The 19,262-nt window shown below is 42.9% G+C and overlaps 2 protein-coding genes across 2 annotated transcripts in view; one reads left to right on the top strand and one right to left on the bottom strand.

The window, feature by feature from the left end:
- Positions 1-19,262, top strand: part of sepsecs (Sep (O-phosphoserine) tRNA:Sec (selenocysteine) tRNA synthase) — a 515,993-nt gene that overhangs the window by 311,183 nt on the left and 185,548 nt on the right. The window lies entirely within an intron of this gene.
- Positions 1-19,262, bottom strand: part of LOC311034328 (uncharacterized protein) — a 492,900-nt gene that overhangs the window by 473,031 nt on the left and 607 nt on the right. The window lies entirely within an intron of this gene.

The following is a 19,262-nucleotide window of genomic DNA, read 5'->3' as shown; positions in this document are numbered from 1 at the left end:
ATGATATTCAGCCCGGGACACTATTGGGTGGTTGGAGTCCACTCTAAACTCAAAAATAGGTAGCTACAAATTGAGGGAGATGGCATGTAATGGATAGCTACCCAACTACATGGTGAAAAAAATAGAGAGACTTGAAAGTTACATCATTCTGAAAGTAGTGAATCTAGTCACAAGCTACTTGGCAATGTAAGACACACTGATGTGTGAGATCATTCACCTGAAAGAATGGTACTGGGACAAAGTATCCAGTCTCTTTATTGCTTTAACATTTTCCAAAAGTTCAAATCAGTTAATAAAGCGAGGAGAGAAACAAAGAACACATTTCTAACTGTTTTGTTTCTTTGTATGAAAAACCTGATATTTGTACTTTAAGTAAGATCTGTTCTCTTACTCAAGTATGACTTCAAGTACTTTATAAAACCACAGTTCATTTATCTAAGTATAACTTGCCAGGCAGAATTGGGCAGCAGTCATAGAGCAGCTTTGTTACATGGCGGCTGGACGGCTGCCTCAAGGCGTCACTTTAGGGGGAAGTACCTTTGCACCACAAAATAAATAAAACAACATAATAAATTAATCGTTTAACCAACCAGTTACACATTCCGAACGTTTTCCTGAACTTTTTTTGTTGTCTTGTGGCCCCCAACTTCAATGCATTTTACAATTTTGGCCCCCTGCCTAATCTAGTTGAATACCCCTGAGCTAACGCATCATCACGGACAGTTGAATGCAACGTTGCCTTCGGAGGAAAATCAACAACAAACATAATATAGGCTATAATCGTTTATGTCACGTCGCCGCATCGATGCAGAATCACGCACGGCCGCATCGCGACGCATCGTACCATCGATTCATTTCCACACCACTAAGCGAAATCCAATCAGAACCGAACGGGCCAGACTAATCTGCCGAGGGCATATTCGTCTGGTTTCCAGGCTAAGAATGAATGGGTGGAAGAAAGAATATCCAGTGCTTTTCATGGCTTATAGTTTATGCACACTCACACCACTCGATAATGGCTGTGTCTTTTGTATATGGGACAGTGGGTGAGGAAAACTAAAAATGTAGACAAAACAACATGAAGAAATGGTAAAGGGTTAAAAAAAAAGGAACACAAAGTGTGTGTCCATGGTGCAATGTTCATTGTCACATGTTGTATAGTGCATTACACCCCAAGATGGATGCTGCAACCGTAGGCGCACGGCTGCAACGATTTGTTTCAGCGAAATCACGTGTCTGATGGTCAAGATTGACTCGTATTCCTTGGTTTCATACCAGAGAAAGAACAGGAGGGGGGTAGCATGAGGAGTATAAAGGTCACGGATTGTTGTGTGTTGTCTGAGAGGCCCCTATCTTGCAAGGAGCATGAGCTCTTCTCTGATAGGACCAAAGCACCGAGCTCGCGAACAGACAGCAGAAGAGATTGCACTTGCCGATGGAGTGCGTGGGGAAAGGTGTACCGTATGTGTGCACGCCCATGTGCGTGTGTGTGTATGTGCACGAGCGAGCGAGGGGCCTGCAGTGATTTATGGCCATTGCACGGCTCTGCAACAAGTCAGCTGTTAGTGTTTTGACCAGTTGGCCAGAGACTAAAAGGGCCCTCTCAAAAAGGCGTGTGTGTGTGTTTGTGTGTGTGTGTGTGTGTGTGTGTGTGTGTGTGTGTGTGTGTGTGTGTGTGTGTGTGTGTGTGTGTGTGTGTGTGTGTGTGTGTGTGTGTGTGTGTGTGTGTGTGTGGGGCGGGGGAGTTTCGCGCGTGTGCGTGTCTAATTTAGCTGTCTCCACAAGGACATGCGGGATCAAGCTGCCGTTTTCACAGCCCTCAGCGACAATAGCGACGCAGCGGCGACGCGCACGCATCGAGAGCGGCATGCGGCGACGGCCATTTCCTCTAAACGTGTCAACAGGATGCCGCTCACACACCGAGCCTCCCCGAAGATTGATAATGAACGATTGGCTCATTAACAGAGCCTATTAGCCATGTCCACATGTGCGGTCCCACGAGTGGGTAGAACGCTCGCTGAATGGACACACTACAATATGAAGACTAATTGCCTTTGAAGACGGAGTCTGTATTTTTCCCCCTCTAATTCTCCCCGGGCCCACAGGCGGGCCTTTAAGTCGGCAATAATTGCCGCGATTTTTTTGGTGTCACTTTCCCCCCATTTCCATGAGTGGAGAAGTGACACGGAGCGTTCCGAGTCGTTCTCTCGCGTCGTTTCAACTCATTTGCCCCCCTCCCCTTCCCTCCCCTCCCTGCCTTCTTGCTGAAGTTGTGATTTCAGTGCGTTGCACCTGTTCATTTGTTCAACTTTGAAATCCACATCAAGCGAACAAATCACTTTTGATGCTTTTCTCTCATGTTTCAAGCGGTGAGCGCCAGTATTCATGGTGTACGAATGATTCAAGGCAAGACAAAAAAAAGCATGACATGACATCGACATTAGACTATGTGGGATTTTTTCCAAACCAGTTTGACTAAAGTTTTACTGTTAGTCTAGTTTTAGTCGACTAAATATCATAAGGTTATAGTCGACTAAATCTACAGATGATTTAGTCGACTAAAGTGTATTTTGGCGGTGCCTTGATGGCGTCGTAATGGCTGATTTTACGCTTGGTTGCATGCTGAAAATAGCCGATCTACAAGCTCACAACGCGTCGCGAGCTTGTAGATCTGCTATTTTCAGAGCGTCGAACACCTGAGCATAACGCATAGTCGTTTAGTTCTACTGGATCTCTTCTCCACTAGTCCCACCAGTTTTTATTTGTTGACGACATTGTCAGTATATTTAGTCTTAGTTTTTAGACAACTTCCTTTTTAGACAATCAAAAAAGGTAGTCGACGAACATTTTTCGTCATAGTTTTAGTCGACGAAATCAACACTGCATCAAACCCCCCCCCCCCAAAAAAAAGAACATTGTCAATGGTCCCTTTCCCTAAAACAGATGCATGATGGCGTGTTTGGTAGTGGAACCCTTCAAATGTCAGTCGTGTGGCCAGTAGCATGCTAGCAGCTGTTCTCACACACAACAGCGCCTAACCTTTTACATCGCGGTCTCTGTGTATGTGGGAACGTATGATATCCGAGAACATAGCCCACCGGAGTCTCATCGACGTTGTCAAGGAGAAGTGGACTCTTTGTTGTGCCTGTGGCGAATTTGACCCCTGACTCCATGCACTGAGTGACCCCCCCCCCGCCCCCCCGGACGTCAGATACTGAAATGCTGACGGACGAGCAACACAGGGACAGTGGTGGAAAAAAAAGTACTCAAATTCTTTACTTAAGTAAAAGTACCAATACTACAATATAAAAAGACTCTGTTACAAGTAAAAGTCTACATTTACTTGAGTAAAAGTACAAAAGTATTGGCATCAAAATGTACTTAAAGTATCAAAAGTAAAAGTACTAAATATTTGAAAATAGCCGATCTACAAGCTCACAACGCGTTGCATCGCGACGGGTTGTGAGCCTACGTATGTGAGACTACGTATAAAATATGGCTAAAGTGGTTAATGTATATTTTATAATGTAATAATTTATATCTGAAAAGTAACGAGTAACTAAAGTTTTCAAATAAATGTAGTGTAGTAAAAGTACAATATTTGCCTCTGAGATGTAGTGGAGTAGAAGAAGTATTGGAAATACTCAAGTAAAGTACAAATACCTCAAAATTGTACTGAAGTACAGTACTTAAGTAAATGTACTTAGTTACTTTCCACCACTGGAGATCATAGACGGAAAGGCGGAAGGGGGGAAAAAAAAGCCCCCTCTGCTGCAGACTTTGTTTGCGGCTAGCTGCTGGGGTGGGCACAACAACATATGGCTGCCCAGGCTGTAGATTCACTGAGCTCGAGCCGTGCATTTGGTCGGGCCGTAATTCCCTCTAATGTGAGATTGGCATGTTTTCTGTATCAGGAATTAACATCTTTGTGGTGCTGAAAATCAGCCCCATCGTTTGGCAGTCACTTCCGGAATGCAAATCACAAGCTTTCTCTCTGAATTGACTGAACAGGTGCAGTGGTGGTGGGCAACAAACATTCACGATTAAAAAAAAAAAATAGCAGATCTACAACGAGCTTGTATATCTGCTATTTTTGAAGAGCCCGAACGAAATCTAAAAATCACACCCTGTGTGAAGGTAGCGGCGCCTTTGATAAATAATTGATACATTATGTCATCGATATGTGTTTATAGCCATGTGTCACGTGAAGCTTGACCAATCACTTTGTTGACGGGTCTGACCAATCAGAACGTTGACGGGTCTGACCAATCAGAACGTTGACGGTGAATACGGACAAAGTCAGGTATAGAGTTGGCGGGCCTGACCAATCAGAACGTTGACGGACCTGACCAATCAGAACCTTGGCGGGCCTGACCAATCAGAACGTTGACAGACCTGACCAATCAGAAGGTTGATGGAAAAGCCAGGTATAGAGCAGGACCGCTCTATACTATGTATAGAGCGGCGCCAGCGCCGCTAAAAATCATGTGAAGTGGGCGGTGTGTGGTCATCACAACATGACTCACTTTAAAAAAAGGCTAAATGCCTTTTTTTAAAGTCCATACTGCTATTCATAGGGCTGCACATGTGTCATGTGTTTCGCTAGCCAATCACAGTCCTGAATTTGCAAAGTCAGCCAATCACATTACAGTTAGTGGTGATGACACTAGCTGTAATTGGCTGACTTTGCAAAAGTATCGATTTGCATTAACAATGGAAGGGTTAGGGGGTATACAAATCTTTTGGTCGGTGTCCAAAACTCACTTATAGGGGGCGGCTACACCGCCCCAAAAATCACACCCAGTGTGAAGAGAGTGGTGCCTTTTGAAAGTGTAACTGGTTGCATCCATCCAATCAGCAACAATATGTTGTCACGTGACACGTGACAACATATTGTCACGTGTTCACGTGAAGCTTGACCAATCATACGGACGGACATACGGACGGACGGACATACATACGGACGGACACGCGGACAAAGTCAAATGTAGGAGTGGTTGGCACCACTCAAAAAGCTGAATTTGTTATCAGAGTGGCTTTCAAAGTGGGGTCTACCCGGGGGTGTTAGGGGGCCAATTTGAAAAGAGAGGAAAATGAATGAATGAATGAATGAATGAAATGACATATCATTGCTGTCGGGCAGAAACCAGCTAACTCATTTTTTTTCATAAATCAGTGCTATTGAACACCCTTTACGTCTGTGTGTTGGTTAAGAAATATTGAACCAATGAAAAGTATCAAAAAGCGCTTCTGACAAAACCAGCTAACTCCAGCTGGTTTTGTTGACTTTCCAGGCTCCACCCCCTTTTGACCTCCAACATCATTGTGAGCTTGGAGGTCCATTCAGCTGTTCTTATCAATGATGAACAAAACCTCCTAACTCCACTTTTTGTTTAGTTTCTCCATTTCCTGAAAATGTAACATTTTGGAGCTGGTTCCTGCCCGACGACAGAGATATAAAATCAATTCAATTCATAAGATTGTTGGCATACCTATTTTCTGCATGTAATTAACCCAGAGACCTGAAGCCGATTCTACATGTCTCCTAAATCTCAACAGTATTCTGAAAAACGTATGTTTCTATATCAGTGGTGCTCAATATTTTTCATGTCAAGGACCCCCAAAATGATATGTATTTGGCCGCCGACCCCCATCAAAATATTTTGTTCCAGGGACCCCCAGAAGCAAAGATTTGAGTTAAAAATGTTCTCTTTAAATATATATATATTCAAAGATTTGCACCACATTTTCACGATTTTTCAAAAATAGCAGATCTACAAGCTCGTAGCGCGGCACTCGGTGCCGCGCTATGAGCTTGTATATCTGCTATTTTTTAATAGCCCAAAGTGTAAAATAATGCTTTTTAGCTCAAATCTAAAAATGACACAGTTACAGGTCTTAATGGGTTAAAAAAAGCTCTTATGAGCTTGCAAATCTGACACTTTCACAAATGTTTTTTCTTCTTTTTTTTAATCCATTTCGCAATGGGGGGAGGGGTGGGGGGGCTCAGCCTGAGGCTATGGCTATTTTGAGGTCCTTGGCATGGAAAGGTTTGGGAACCACTGCCTTATCGCAATTATTCATGAATCTGGTAAAAGGCAGGATGGTGATGATTGAGAATTTAAGCCATGGGGTGTACTTTAAAACAATATTTCAGTGGTAAAACTATTGGGGATTGTGCTAATATAGGGCTAATTCCTTTCTGCAAGGAGCTCCCACATGCTCCAGGCCAAACCTATTGCGATTTTATAGATCACAGGATGTGTTTGACTACCTGCTATACCTGGTTTCATATCTGCAGCGACAAAGATGCCTCGGAGGCTCACGGTGTTTCACATTTTTTAGATGAAGAGGTGGCTCTTTTTGAAAATCCTGGCTTCCTCGCATGGTTAATCTTGCTAGCTAAGGCCGTGGGTGTGCAGATGTCTTCTGAGACTCCAGAAGTGCCTTTTTTTCTTTCTTACTGTTGGAGTTACTCCTAAGCGCTCTCTGTGTGTGTGTGTGTGTGTGTGTGTGTGTGTGTGTGTGTGTGTGTGTGTGTGTGTGTGTGTGTGTGTGTGCGTGTGCGTGTGTGTGTGTCACACCAAAGACTGTTTTTGAAACCCATAAATGATCCACCGATTGTCACACTGGTTCCAGGCAAACTCGGTGGAGACAAAAAGGTATAAGAGCTACAAGTCTACAGGATTAACAGTTCCAAACCTGGAAAAAATCCTTAGAAAACAATGGCGGCTGGAGGTGTATGATTGTGCCTATAGAACACACCCCCCCCTCCCCCCATCCCAGTCCCAAGACAGCAACGTGTGGAAATAGGGCTTCAGCTTGTATCTGTCTCATTTCTTTTTTTTCTTTCTCCTGCTCTCTTTTTTTTTGTGACAGGTATGATAAATAACAAGTCACATCGTGCCAGTGTGATATCAAGTCTTTGGAGGGAGATAAAAGGGCACTTCCCTCCTTCTCTTCTCTTGTCTGGGAATGACTGAGAGTCGGGTAAAAAAAGGCAAACTCTGATTTTCCCTGTCCAAATTCCCAGTGATGCCTTGGACACATGAAAAGACACCTCGCTGCGTGGGGAGACGAGACCTTGTCGTCTCCCGGGCCCCCCTGTGGTAATTTATGACGTCCGTCCGTCGTTCCGCGGGGCCCTTGTCATTACCTTGCCACCGACACTCACCCCTCTCCACCGACCCCCCCCCCCCCACACCCCCACCCCCATCCGCGAAGAGAGAGAGAGAGAGAGACGAGGAGATAATTAATGCGTTTGTGAGTCCTCTCACTTCCCTGACACACTTGACTCTGTTTAATAAATGATGTCCCATATTTTCCCATTCATTATAATGTCATTAAGACATATTAATTCCCCCCGCAGCGTTGACCTTTTGGCCCCCGCTTGCTACCACAGGGCCCCCCTTGCCGGGGCTGGCCCCTCCTCGGCCCCTTGTTCTACACCTCTCTCACGTGTTGTACCACTTAAATTACAGGGCCATCCACCACCGGGCTGTTATGCAATATAGGCCTCTTTAGAATTAAACGAGGACAACACCGTTTCTCTCGAAGGCAAATGCCCGCCCGCCCGCCCGCGTGCCTCGGAATCAAAGAACGTTTTTACTGATTACATGGAGTGTGTGAAAGTCAAACTTCACACGAGGCATTAAGTAGCTACTTGTAGCCTACAGGTACAGTACAAGGAGAGAGAGAAGACGGGGGGGTGGGGGGGGGGGGGGGGTAGAAAGAAAAAAATGAAACAGAAGTTGCAGTACATTGACCCAGTTTGATGCCCACATTTACATTGAGGCACACATACCGTCTATAAGGAATGCTCTATTTAAACACCTGGATCCACTGTGTTAAGTTGCCGTTCAACAATTATTTGCAAACTTCGGTCCGGACTAAAATAACATACAGTATAGCCTTTTTTTTCCTACTTATTGATCCCAAATGACTGGCATGCAACGCAATCTCACACAACTTAGTATATATTGCACAGGAGCGTCATTCCGTGCGTAGGCAACTTGAAAACCCGAAAATCCGTGCATAGCCGCCTCGCATCTCCCCCATTGACTAAACCATGTCGATGAAATGAAATTTGTCCCTGAGCAAGACTCTTAACCCCTAATTGCTCACAGCCCCTCATTGGAAACAAGACCGCAAGGACTTTCATGAACGGACCTGTTAAAGGAATTATCCTTATATCCATGGGGTGACTAATCGATAGAAAAAAAAGTCATTTTGGGGTTGAACTATCCCTTTAAAGTATTTTAAGTTTCCACTCCTGGTGAAGACACAACCCTGACCCTGTGATTGCAAAATGGAGACCAACACCTTGTAAGCCTGTGATGTGTGTGGGTGGAGTTTATCGATGGCAAAAGTAGCTTTTTAAATAGTCATTTATTACCACTTATGCATTTAGCGTGATCAGTCCCGCTGTGCGTGTAATGGACCACATCTCTTTATCTCTCCTGCTGTGATAAATGTCCTTTCTGGAGTTTTGTAAGTGATACTACTGACACAGGGGGCGTATACCTTTCACAGGCCACACGCCAGGCCCGGCGACCTGCCAAGCACACCGCCAAGCACCTCACACACACACGCTGAGGTGCTAGACCAAGTGTTGGGACCCGTGATATGCTCATATATTAGCCCATTAACCCATTAAGACCTGGAACACATCGCTATAATGTTTTTGATTTGAGCTAAAAAAAACACATTATTTTACACTTTGGGCTATTCAAAAATAGCAGATATACAAGCTCATAGCGCGGCACCGAGTGCCGCACTACGAGATTGTAGATCTGCTATTTATGAAAAATCGAGAAAATTGTGTGCAAATCTTTGAATATGTATATTTTTAAAGCGAACATTTGTAACTCAAATCTTTGCTTCTGTGGTATATTGTATTTTGTATTTGATCTTCAATATTATCAACATGTCTCAGTCTTATTATTATTACTAGTACCAAATGTCCCATGACCTCTATTATTTTATTATTTATTTATTCCTGTTCTGTTTTTGTTTTTTACCTGTATGTTTTATTTCTACTGCTGTTTTTCTGTTGTTGTTTTTTTGTACTATTTGATTTTATGTATTGTTTGATAAAACCTCTGAAAATAAAGAGTTTTAAAAAAAAAAAAATCTTTGCTTCTGGGGGTCCCTGGAACAAAATATTTTCAGGTCCGCGGCCAAATACATATAATTTGACATGAAAAAGTTTGAGAACCACTAACGGCAACATAGGTTTTTTTCTAAAAACTGTTTTAGAAGACATTTTGTAGAATCGGTCTCAGGTTTTAAGGTCATTACACACCGGCGAATATACGCAAGATTCGGACTCGTTCCGAATAATTAAAATTTTTCGCTCCGTGGAAGCTTGCATGGACTTTTTTTAGTTTTTTGTTCTTTTAAATTATTCGCATGAAAAAATCGCCCCCGGTGTGTAAGGAGCTTTAATGGGTTAAAACCAGGAAAGCATCTGTGTCATAGTAGATTCGAGCTAAAAAAGCATTATTATATACTTTGGCTATTCAAAAATAGCAGATCTACTATAGTGTGTCACGATCTGCCATTTTTTTTTTTTATCTTGAAAATGTGTGCAAATCTTCGAATATATATATATATTATTTTAAAGCGAACATTTTAACTTCTGGGGCTCCCTGGAACAAAAGATTTTGAGATGGGGGTCGGCGGCCAAATACATTTTGGGGGTCCTCGAAGCTTGAGCACCACTCAATGAGCACCACTCAATAGCAACATACGTTTTTCAGAAAACTGGCATTTTGTAGAATCGGCCTCAGGACTTATTGGGTTAAATGCTGGCAAAGGGAGCGTGTATGGGGTATGGTGGGGTGTATCTAAATGTGCGTGGCAAGGATAAAGAGGCCGATTGAGAGATAGTTCAACGCCTGCATGTATATGTGTGTGTGTGTGTGTGTGACTGTGTGCCGTACACATAGCTTTTACCCCGTGCCCTTGAATTGGCCAGGGACCCGCCAATGCTTGACTCGTTTAACTGCTCATTTATAACAGGTGGGCAAGCATTAAACACTGCAGGTCCGAGGTTCTGATCTCCCATTCCCTTATTCATGCCTTAATCATAGCTGGGGCTAAAAAACCTAATCGGTCTCCTGATCAGCGGCGAGGGACCCATTTTATCTTAGCCCCTCCTCCTAAACATATTGTGCTGGAGCCCATTTGCTGTAAATTGCTACTATTAATCATCAACTCAAACGGGCACCTGCATTATGGTTTCGAGCATAGGAATCTACACTTTTCCTTTGGAACTTTAACCCATTTAGACCGGGAAAGAATCTGTGTCATTTTTAGATTTCTTTGGCTATTCAAAAATAGCAGATATACAAGCTCGTAGCGCGGCACCGAGTGCCGCGCTACGAGCTTGTAGATCTGCTATTTTTGAAAAATCATGAAAAAGTGTGCAAATCTTTCAATATATATTGTTTTAAAGCGAACATTTTTAACTCAAATCTTTGCTTCTGGGGGGTCCCTGGAACAATACATTTTGAGATGGGGGTCCGCGGCCAAATACATATAAGTTTGGGGGTCCTTGAGATGAAAAAGTTTGAGCACCACTGATATAGAAACATATTTTCTTTAGAAAACTGTTGGGATTTAGTAGACATTTTGTAGAATCGGCCTCAGGTCTTTATGGGTTAATGAGAATAACTCCAAATTACAAAGGCTTCAGCGATGAAGGAGCGTCTGAAACTTTTTTTTTGGGAGTGATTCATCCTAGGATACGTGGATTCAGCCAGCGACCAAAGCGTTCTCCTGAGTGAGTTTTAGAAGTGCACATCTTGTTATATTGCATTTTCAGCTGCTTTCAGTATTTCATACACTGAAGGAAGGACACTCGCTCTGTGCTCTTCTCTCTCATAATCTGTGAATCTTGCCAACTAAGAGTAGTTTGTCTGAAGAATCGGCATCAGATACATATTCAGATGGCGTGTGTATAGTAGCAGACCATGATTTTTAGTGTGCGTGACCTTATTAAGGAACATTAGCATCATATGCAGGCGTGTACATACTACGCCTGAGGCGAGGTTAAAAAAAGTAACAGCAGGTACTGTGCAGTGTTCTTAAGGGGCAGTGAAGTTTCTATGGGAGCCCCTACGAGAGATATACAGTACATGCCTCTTTTAAACATTTACCTTGAGCATCTCATACAGCACAAAACATCACACTTTTTCCATTGCTGTAAATTTTCTTGTATAATCTTCTTGATGGTCATCAACCCAGCAACACCAGTACATCCAGTGGACCGGGCCTGAATATCAATGTGAAGAAGACGGAAGCGCTGTGAATAATCAAACAGGAACCTCCCAATCCATCTACAGGGGGAAGAGACGGACCGCTTCACATGTCTTACTTGGGGGCATACTTGGCAAAGAAGTAGGCGGATCGGTTCGCAAGGGAAACGAAAAGCGGGGAGGTTGAAACAGACCTGGAGAAGATCAGGCGAAAGCGAGGCAAAGATAACTGGACTGACGTGGGCCCATGGGCGAAGAAAGCTCGGCTTTCTTCGCCTGCTGTGATTGCGGCCCTCTGCTCCAACTTTAGGAGCCCACAGGAATAAGTAAATCAAGTCCATTGCCGTTGTGAGAGGGGGGGGAGGAGCCATGTTCTAGGACAGTGGTTCTCAACCTTTTAAGGCCGCGACCCCCCCAAAATAATCATGTTTGAACTGGGGACCCCCTCCCCCCCTACCCTGACAAGCACTTAGAATTGTAGTAGTTGAGGCATTACATTTAGTTTGAGACTCGGTTCCACAGATAAATATTGTGAAAATAGCCGATCTACAAGCTCACAGCGCCTCGCGTTGCAAGGCGCCCTGAGCCTGTAGATCGGCTATTTTTTACAATTTTTGGCCTATTGTATTATTAGACAATTTGGCCAATGTTTGACCAGTTTTTATTGTATAGTTTGTTGATTACTTTTGATGCAGTACTTTTTTCTTTACTGGTATTTTTCACTTTACTGTCTGTCATCTGGGGACCCCCCAAAAATCATGTGGGGACCCCCCTGGGGGTCCTGACCCACAGGTTGAGAACCTCTGTTCTAGGACACCTTCAATTAGAATCCAGTCATAATGCTTTTAATAATGCTCTCTGTGTATTCTTTTTGATTTGAGCAAAAAAAGCATTATTTTACACTTCGGCTATTCAAAAATAGCAGATATACAAGCTCATAGCGCGGCACCGAGTGCCGCGCTATGAACTTGTAGATCTGCTATTTTTGAAAAATCTAGAAAATGTATGCAAATTAATATATTTATATTCTTTTAAAGCGACATTTTTTTAACTGAAATCTTTGCTTCTGGGGGGTCCCTGGAACAAAATATTTTGAGATTTTGAGGCGGCCAAATACATATCATTGTGGGGGTCCTAGACATGAAAAGGTTTTGAGAGCCACTGATATAGAAACATACGTTTTTTTCAGAATCGTAAGAAGCGGACCCCTCAGGTCTTAATGGGGTAACCCACCCATGTGTTAGAAATAGTGCCAAATCTCATTTTTTTTACACTGGTTCATTGGGTACTGCTGGGATTTGGAGAGCTGGCTTTCCCTTGAGCTTCTGGCTAACTCAACTCAGCTTTCTTTTCCAAAGGTGTGCATTTACATCTGCACATCCCTCAATAGACACTGTACTGTGTGTATATATATATATATGTACCTGGCTTCTTTCATTTTCAAACATTGGTATTGTAATGTAAATGTACCTACTAGACCGGCGCTGGCCTACTCGGGGGGCCACGCACATCTGGAACAATGCAAGTCCTTGGGAATGCCATTCCCCACCCGGTTGTTATGCAATACCTGTTGTACCCGTCTGTTTGTCCTTGTCCCTTTTTATGCCCATATTATAGAGATCCCTGGTGGTTCTCGTAAACTGGATCTCTATACCAGGGGGCTTCAACAGGGGGTCCGGGACCCCTAGGGGGGATCCTCAGAGCTATTATAGGGGGTCCGCCAAATCTTTGTGTGGTAGGATTTAGTTTTTTTTACATTAACCACTTGAACCCTAGAACCCTGTATACACTTATACTGTATGCTCCTTTGTTAACTGTTGAGTGAGAAAACAATGTTGCACATTAAGCCCAGGGGTCTATACCATAGACCCCTGGGGGGGGGGCTCTGGTCAATGTATATAGAGTATTTGAAGTGGATAAACTCCCAACTTATAGCCTCCATTAAGCACATGGATTGAATATACCACATGCTCCTTGAAATAATGCTTTGCATTGTTCTACAAATGAGCTTGACATCCCTCATCTTAAGTTTACCAGACCTTGTTTTATTGCACGCCCTGCTCCTTCTGTTGTTCTAAACACTCACATCCAACACTTTTATTTTCAGGCCAGACAATGCTCCCAGTGACTGCAGTATATCATTGCATTGTCGGGCAGAAACCTCGTATTTCCATAATTCCGTAAATCAATGCCCTAGTTCATCATACAAGACACACGTTTTAAAGTAGTGAAAATGGCAGATCTACAAGTTTGCAACACCTCGCGATACGACGTGTCGTGAGCTTGTATTTCACTATTTTACAATGTTTTTTTTAAATAATAAAGGAGTGGTTTTTCATACAAGGTTTCCGCCCGACTGCGACGATATTGAACTTGGGTATTCCTAACATGAACCTCCACACATTCCAATCATGACTTAAAAAACTGTGCCTCGCTTACTTAACCCATTAAGACCTGGAACTGTGTCATTTTTTGATTTGAGCTAAAAAGCATTATTTTACACTTTGGCTATTCAAAAATAGCAGATATACAAGCTCATAGCGCGGCACCGAGTGCCACGCTATGAGCTTGTAGATCTGCTATTTTTGAAAATTTGTGAAAACATTTTTAACTAAAATCTTTGCTTCTGGGGGGTCCCTGGAACAAAATATTTTGATGGGGGTCCGCGGCCAAATACATATAATTTTGGGGGTCCTTGACATGAAAAAGATTGAGCACCATTGATATAGAAACATACGTTTTTCAGAAAACTGTTGAGATTTAGGAGACATGTAGAATCGGCTTCAGGTCTCAATGGGTTAAAAATCTCCCCATATGTCATCTCCATTGTCTGGATTGCCAAGGTGGCATTTGGAGGCCCTGCATTTTTTCTTATTTTTGGAAGCCGTTTCAGGAAAATTAATTTGAGCCAGATTTCAGAAACCGGCAGTATATTACACGATTTCAGTCTGGCGGAGGAGAGATCTTCATGCATTTTTATGCCTTCTCTCCGTCCATATGGGAATATGTAGCTAGCTCTGTCTGCTACCGCCACACTGTATAATTTATCCTCAGCGTTCTGGTATCATGCATCGCCGCATGCATTATTAATGGCTAATGTGTCCCTCGTAAATGACAGTAAATACACTGGTGGGTGTGAAACGAGGTTTTTGGCAAACTGCCCCCCCCCCCCACCATCACCATCGTGCTTCCCCCATCCCTACCCTAGTTAGAATAGGTTTCTATTGTGGCTACTGCTTGGACAGCTGGACAGTCTCTGGACATTGTGTCATTCAACACATGCTTTACTGTTGTTACCCACGACGTGTTAACCCCAGCAGGTCTCTCTCTCTCTCTCTCGCTGTCTCCCTTTTTTTCTCCTTTCTCCTCCTCTCCTCCGGAGCGGCGCCGGAGGAGACATCAAACGGCCATGCGTCGCTTTCTCACATGACAATCGACTCGGGCGCGGCGCAAGGAAGCGCAAGTTCCCTTTCAGTATCCTCCCCAGACACACAAAAAGAAAAAAAAGCTCTGTGCCGCTGCCGCCGCCGCCTTCACCCCCACCAGAATCCTGTGTATGCACACATGTGTGATATAGCGCACGTGCGTGCGTAGCACATGCCATATCCCGTTTCGGCGGAGCCTTGACAGTATCACGCAAGCCAATAAAAGACCACCTGTTCCTAGTGTGTGCTAATCTAATCCGGCCTTGCAGAAGTCTCGACGGTATTTCTTCCAGTGTCACGTTCCGCCGTCGTCTCCCCCTCCCCCCCCCCCCCCCCCCACCCCACCCCACACACACACACACCCATCCTTCTCCCCCCTTTCCGCCATTCTGTGTCACAAAAAAAAAACAGGCTGAGTTGTTAACGGAGCACCTTCTGACACCCCAGTGTGACAATTTCACGCCCAGCCCCTAATCCAGCTGACACGCCTATAGACGCTTCTTTAATTGCCGCATGACTTTAAAAAAAATAATAAAAAGAAGAAAAAACATGCTGAGGAATAGAAAGCGCTGTCAAATCTGTTCCTGTGCCTGTACCTGTCTGTCAGGGTTGCTGTCACCCTTTTTTTTTTATGATTAATGTATTCCCGGGAATGCATGTGTTATTCTTGGGGGGGAAAAATGTGTGTGCCTTTCTCTAGACAACAGAGGGCTGCTGTAAAAGTCCTATCACGTTTATTTTATTTTTTTCTCCCCTTTCTGAGAAGGGCTGATATCTCACACGGCAAATACATATTTCAGAACAAAGTAGTTAACCCTTTCAATCCGGGGAGGCATCACGTGTCATTTTTAGATTTCTTTGGGCTATTCAAAAATAGCAGATATACAAGCTCATAGCGCGGCACCGAGTGTCTTTAAATCGTGAAAATGTGTGCAAATATTCAAAAAAAAAATTCAAGGGAACATTTTTGACTCAAATCTTCACTTCTGGGGGTCCCTATTACAAAATATTTTGAGATGGGGGTCCGTGGCCAAATACATATAATTTGGGAGTCCTTGACATGAAAAAGTTTGAGAGCCACTGATATAGAAACGTACGTTTAAAAAAAATAAATGTAGGATTTCGAAAACATTTTGTTGAGTTAAAAAAAACTCGCTATAAAAAATTACATATTTTCAAAGGGTTTGCACAAACTTTCAAGCTTTTAAAAGAAATTGCAGATCTACAACACAAGCTTGTATACTGTATCTGCTATTTTTGAATAGCCCAAATAAATCTGAAAAAAAAAGACACACAGATGCGTTCCCGGTCTTAATGGGTTAAATTCATCTTTCAGGGTGTTGAATCAGCTTGTCTCTATTTATATTAATACAGTTTTCTCGCAGGGCACTTTTGGAGCAGAGATGAAGTGTTCCAAATTGAGATATAGATTTTTCTGTCTCTTTGAGCTAGGAATAAGATCACTTGAAGAGCCTGTGAAAGAGTTGGGTCATGGAGCAAGCTCCTCTCAGTGGGAGGGCAAATTATGTCTGGCTTTTTTTTGCACAGCAAAATGCATACAACTGTCTGTACAGTAAAGACACCGCATAAATAATACACCCGTGGAGACACCACCAGGAATCCTGGCTGTTGGTACAATTGGGGCATTTGGAGCCACTTTGTTTTTGTAATGTACTGAGGACAAAAGAACAAATGATTCTGACTGTTGTACTCTGAAGTAAGTAAATATGTCAGCGTACTTGCCAAAAGGGTCACCCTGTATCGAGTGGAAATGTCTCTCTAGCAAATGGGCAGCTCCCAACATTATTAGTAGACCAAATGAATAGGCCTACATACTGATACATAAGTCTGTTTCAGTTGAATTTATTTATTTAACCCGGTGAGACCTGAGGCCGATTCTACAAAATGTCTAAATGTCAAAATGTTCTAAATCCTAATTGTTTTGAAAAAAACTTATGTTACTATGTCAGTGATTCTCAAACTCTTTCATGTCAAGGACCCCCAAAATGATATATATTTGGCCACCGACCCCCATCTCAACATATTTAGTTCCAGGGACCCCCATGAAGCAAAGATTTGAGTTAAAAATGTTCGCTTTAAAAATATATATATTGAAAGATTTGCACCCATTTTCACGATTTTTTCAAAAATAGCAGATCTACAAGTTCGTAGCGCGGCACTTGGTGCCGCGCTACGAGCTTGTATATCTGCTATTTTTGAATAGCCAAAGTGTAAAATAAGTCCCCCAGGTCTCTATCCTTGGCCCACACTCCTTCTCTCCCCTCTACACCAAATATTTTTGCTTAAAATAGCCGATCTACAAGCTCACCAGGCATCGCACTGCAATGTGTTGTGAGCTTGTATATCAGCTATTTTCACCCAATGTTATATAATGACATACACTCACTGGGGTTCAAGTGGTTAAGAGCCCTCTTATGAAGAGGCTTTGAGGGGAATTTTGAAAGAAGTGTTAAAATGAAACCTGTACGGGACACATGTACAGTAGAAAACCGAAGCTCAATAGATTTAGCCAATCTCTTTCTCACTGGGGGGGGGGGTCTCACAGGGGGGCGAGCAGCAAACCCTCCCTGAGCCTTCCTGCAGATCAATACCAGGAATCAGGCCATTACACTCTTTTGAAAGCGCTACGTGGCACAATCGATATGTTATTATTTTTCATCTGCTGGCTGTATTTAATACCCTCATTATTATTTCCCTTGACTGAACGGGGAGGGACCTCTTCCATGTTAGTGATCCAATGGGGCCCCCACCATCCCCCCACGTCTCACCCAACGGAGCCCCTTCTTTAGTCTGTTTACAATTAGGTTATCATTTGCATGCTTGAGTCGTCGTTACAAAGCCATCCAATAAGCTCTGCTGTTATAGAGAGCCTCAAATCGGGGTCGCCGATCTGTTCAAACAGAATCGCTGTTATATTATTATTTGTGTAGCACGTTTTGTACACAAAGGGAATTCAAAATGCTTTACAGACGGCATAAAAGGGCATTTGACAAGAAATAAAGAACAGAAGGAGTAAAATAAATACAAATAAAAGAGGCATAAAGGAATAAAGGTCAAATTGCAATTATAGCTACACACTTTTCTTACTTGGTCAAGTTGCACACTATCAGCAAATACATTTGTATTCGTCAGGAGTATGGTGTTGTGTGAGATCGTTTTTTTTCCCCTTCAGTTCAGCAGCCACCAACTTGTGGAATGTGCCGTGATGTAATTATTGGTTTTGTGTTTTCAAAACAGGTATATGCTCCCAGAATATAATATATTCTAAACGGCGCTCGTGTTTCCTGCTTATATTGCCTGTATTGTATTACTAAATGATGATTTTAGAGAGTAATTCATGATTAACAACAAATACCGAAATTGCACTTGCAAAAGCTTTAGAAAGAGCTCTTCATAGGTTCAAATGTTTTAAAAACGTTAAACATGGCTGACCCATTTGTGTAGAACTGTCTACGTGCTTGCTGTGAGGTGTGTGTTTGTAGTGAATAGCACCATATTTATGATGGTTGGTGCGTTCTTAACTTAGAATGACCCTAGGGGGTCCTCAGAGTTACTACAGGGGGGGGACACCGCACTGCGAGGCGTTGTGAGCTTGTAGATCTGCTATGTTTGGCAAAGAGGTGTGGCGTAGAGGGAAAAAAGCTCTCTCAGCTAGCCTTAGCCTGAAAACGTTGAAGACCCCTGCTCTAAAGGCATGATAAAGGCAGTTCAACTGCCTTTATACAGTTGACTTCTATTCATTTCAGTTCACATCTGTGATAGGGGTGTATTTGTGACATATATGTGATATATGTATTACGTTTTTTTTCTATTAGCTTTAAGCAAAACATCATCATTGCCCTTGACTGGTGCAGATGATTGACAGCAATGGTCAGAGGTTAAACCGGGGGAAATGACATTTGGCATTAATGGCCCTTTAGCGTGTTATGTTTTATTCAGAGTATAATGTTTAACTCATTAAGACCTGGAACGCATCTGTGTCACTTTTAGATTTGAGCTAAAAAGCATTATTTTACACTTTGGCTATTCAAAAATAGCAGATATACAAGCTCATAGCGCGGCACTCGGTGCCGCGCTATGAGCTTGTAGATCTGCTATTTTTGAAAAATCGCGGACATTTGTAAAACTAATCTTTGCTTCTGGGGGTTCCTGGAACTAAATATTTGACAAATGTTCGCTTTAAAAAAATATATAATCCAAGATTTTGCCACGAATTTTCACAATTTTTCAAAAATAGCAGATCTACAAGCTCATAGCGCGGCACTCGGTGCCGCGCTATGAGCTTGTATATCTGCTATTTTTGAATAGCCAAAGACATCTAAAAATGACACACACACAGATGCGTTCCCGGTCTTAATGGGTTAATGTGCTCGTGGACCTAACGTGTTTGCGAGGGCAATATGGGATCGTGATATATGCGTTCCGGTCCGCGCTCTTCTTTAATCTTTATGGAGAATCACAGCGAGATCAAACGCGCATTAACTCGCCACCGCAATAAAGCACTTGATATATGTGCCCCGAAACGCCACAACCACCACCAACCAGGTGGAGAGAC

This window comes from Gymnoscopelus microlampas (genome assembly GCF_963454915.1).
Source record: "Gymnoscopelus microlampas genome assembly, chromosome: 19".
Lineage (NCBI taxonomy): Eukaryota > Metazoa > Chordata > Actinopteri > Myctophiformes > Myctophidae > Gymnoscopelus > Gymnoscopelus microlampas.
Note: the sequence above shows the minus strand (reverse complement) of the source record. Positions and strands in the feature narration are given on the sequence as shown.